The 3,146-nt window shown below is 33.0% G+C and overlaps 1 long non-coding RNA gene across 1 annotated transcript; it reads left to right on the top strand.

The window, feature by feature from the left end:
• The first annotated feature begins 1,287 nt into the window (after positions 1–1,287).
• Positions 1,288–2,933, top strand: LOC115891694. Its single transcript, XR_004051891.1, has 3 exons — positions 1,288–2,411; positions 2,468–2,591; positions 2,653–2,933. It is a non-coding gene; the product is annotated as an uncharacterized LOC115891694 (long non-coding RNA).
• The last annotated feature ends 213 nt before the right edge of the window (positions 2,934–3,146 follow it).

Below are 3,146 nucleotides of genomic sequence, written 5' to 3'. Positions count from 1 at the left end.
ACGGGTAGTGTCCCCATATTGCCATAGTATGGATGTAGCGTAAGCCCCATGCTGCTTCGTTCCCATTTCTCAGTCTAGTCAGTAGTTACGGCTGTATCAATTCATGGTTGTCCTCATTCTGGCCCCCTTTTGTTGTATTGGATGGCCGAGTACAGAGATGCGAGACCACCTCACGCTGCTACTGTTTGAAGCAAGGTTACATAAAGAACAGCTAAGTGTAGATTTAAGTTCTAGTTTAACATTTAACATCTAAAACATTTTCAGTCTTAAACAATAATGTACATCTTAAGTAATATCGTACAGACTATGTTTAGTGGTTAGATTGTTAAGAACATTCATGTCGATTTAATATTTAAAATATGATTTGGATCTTGGGTTTCATTACATTACGTCTTGTAATGGTATTGCTTTCATAGATATTTAGTACAACTCTTAACACCACTTTGGTTGACATATAGCCACTATAATAATTAGTAAAATTGTACAATGCTATTTACCATCACAGTCCAGCTTGAATAAATATAGTCATTAGTTTTAAGTAATATACAACTGTGTTTTCTTTCTCTGTACATACCTGGCGCCCAATATCTATATTTTTTGTTTATTGTTATTGATTAGTTTTCTCTCTAGTGAAATACCTTATCCACGACAAGGATAATTCTACTTTGTCCACGACTGCTCTCCGATGAAAAGCTGCCGTTCGCAGTGGTAATGTTTTATAAAAAACGCTACAGTTTAGTATTTTGTTTCTTCGCATTTAGAAACAGTGGCTGCTGAAAACGGGAACATCTTGGACACAAATTGCAAAAAATGTTTCGAAACGTTTCCTCTAAAAATTTTGTTTCCGCTCGAAACATTTTAGGAACCGGCTAGTACGACTACATTGGAAACACGTAATAAAACTATATAAAATATATACATGTTTCGAAAATGTGCCACGCGTTTCCTTTGAAGGAAATTGTTTTAAAAAAAATGTTAAATTGTTAAATTTTAAAATTATTAAATTGACAAGGAAAATTATGAAATTAAAAATTTATAGAGAACCGAAAAAAAATAAATAAAAAAAACGTCTTATTAAACTGTGGAGTGAGCGTGCAAATAGGCCCTAGCTCTGCCGAAGAGATGGGGTGGGTTTTAAGCGCCACTGGCTTTGCACAGATAAGCCAGAAAACCCCCAAGATACTCTTGGAATCTAACAAGACTTGTTATTAAAAAAAAAAATATTAGAAAGATAAAAAAATTAAGGGATGAATGAAACACTAAGATAAATTAATAGAGTATTGTATATACTAAATTTAATTAAAAATTGAAAACTGAACCGTATGTATGTACCTTGAACTCTGGAACCTTGAATCAATATAAGATAAAAAAAAGGTAAGTAAGAAAAGGGAAAACAAATAATAGGGGAAGATAAAATTTCAGTAAACGTTTACTTGTTTCTGCTTCAAACCTGATCCAGCGACGTAGTTGCCAAGCTCAGTGCTTCAGAAGGATACCACTTCCAGAGAGACGTACTGGAAAAAGTCTGTCAGAAAAAGCAAGCCAGAAAAATGCTTCGTAGAAAAATCCTCGTATAAAAGAAAAATCCTGGTCCAAAAAAAAGTTCTGGTCTCAAAGCCTGGTCTTAAAAGCCTGGTCCAAAAAAAAAAGCCCTTGCTGGGCTTCACAAAAAATCTAGTTTTTTTTCTAATAGATGGATGTTCAAATTGCTGGATTCAGAAAGCAGAAATTACTGGAACAGGTGGTGGTTTTAAGTTCCTCTTCCCAAGAAAATCGACGATGACAAAGAAATAAATCAAAAGGCTTTCCCAGCCACGAGCAGATTAAAATCCCGTATAAAACGGCTCAGAGATACTTTTAAAAGGTAAGGTACAACTCAAACAGCAAAAGTATCCCTTATAGTTCTAGTCAGTGATTATCCCCAACAAACGGGTAAAACAGGAAAATTCCAACAAATTACACTGAGTAAAACACCTGCTTTGAAGCTGAAGGGAAAAATGGGAAACCTACATCGATCAGATAGAGTTCCGCTCCGAAGAAATTTGACTTATACTGCAAAGTTGCAATTTAATATTCTGGGAATTTAGAAACATTGCCAAAATAAACATTACTTAGAATTAAAAGTAAATTCCGATAACCATTCAAACACAAACATACCAAACCTTATGCCGGTGACGATGCATACACAATATTACGGAAAGGATGTCGATTATGCAATCAATAATTATCAGAAAATACAAACATCAGAACCTAAAGGAAGTACTGCCCAACCTGACAACAGCGTGTGTGCGCCGAATTCACGCATCTCAACTGATCTGAGCAATTAAAATATAAATGACATTATTAATAATAATTGTTAACCCTACAATTTGCAGAAAATAAACAAATGATAAATTTCAAAAAATATGCAGGTAAATAACTTCATTTTGAGCTCTATAATGAAATATATGATCAAATAATATTTTAGAGACAATCCACACTTGATAGGAAATCTTCTAAGATAATACAAGGGCAAGCAGTACCGCAGAACTACTAGAAATTACGGCAAATAGGCTAACATTCAGAAACATAAACAAGTCCAGAAATTAAAGGTAATATTTTGGTGAATTTGATTATATTAGCATTAGATAATAAATTTTAATTATATTTTAGATTACTGATTGATTACTGACTTGAGATATGGCATGGAAAGCAAAATAAATTAAGCAAAGGAGAGTAAGAAAGATAATGAAATATAGCTGTAATGAATATTTGTTTATAAAAATTAAATGCAATAAATTTATTTATCAGCATAAATAAGAGTTTGATCTAACTTGTAAGAAAAATTGGTATATATTTTTAAACCTAGTTAAAGCTAAATTTGGACTGTTACAAATGTTTCCTATTTTTTGCATACCGTTTCCATTTTGTGTCAAGAAACAGAGACAGGATTATTAGAAAGATTACCTAAAATGTGTCCAAAAATGCTACTTGGGTGACCCGTCTTTTTCTCCGCTACTTTCATTTAAACACCCTGTACTACAAGATGTCATAAAAGATAACAGCTTTTATTTTTGAATTTCGATTCAGAGAGAAGCACATCGTGTACTCAAAACCAATATTTATTGAATAATTTACAGTGTTTTGGAAATAAAACAGTGACCTGC

Source organism: Sitophilus oryzae, unplaced genomic scaffold, assembly GCF_002938485.1.
Source record: "Sitophilus oryzae breed Bouriz unplaced genomic scaffold, Soryzae_2.0 scaffold_1190_pilon_pilon, whole genome shotgun sequence".
Taxonomy (NCBI): Eukaryota; Metazoa; Arthropoda; class Insecta; order Coleoptera; family Curculionidae; genus Sitophilus; species Sitophilus oryzae.
This window is presented reverse-complemented; position numbering and strand designations above follow the sequence as displayed.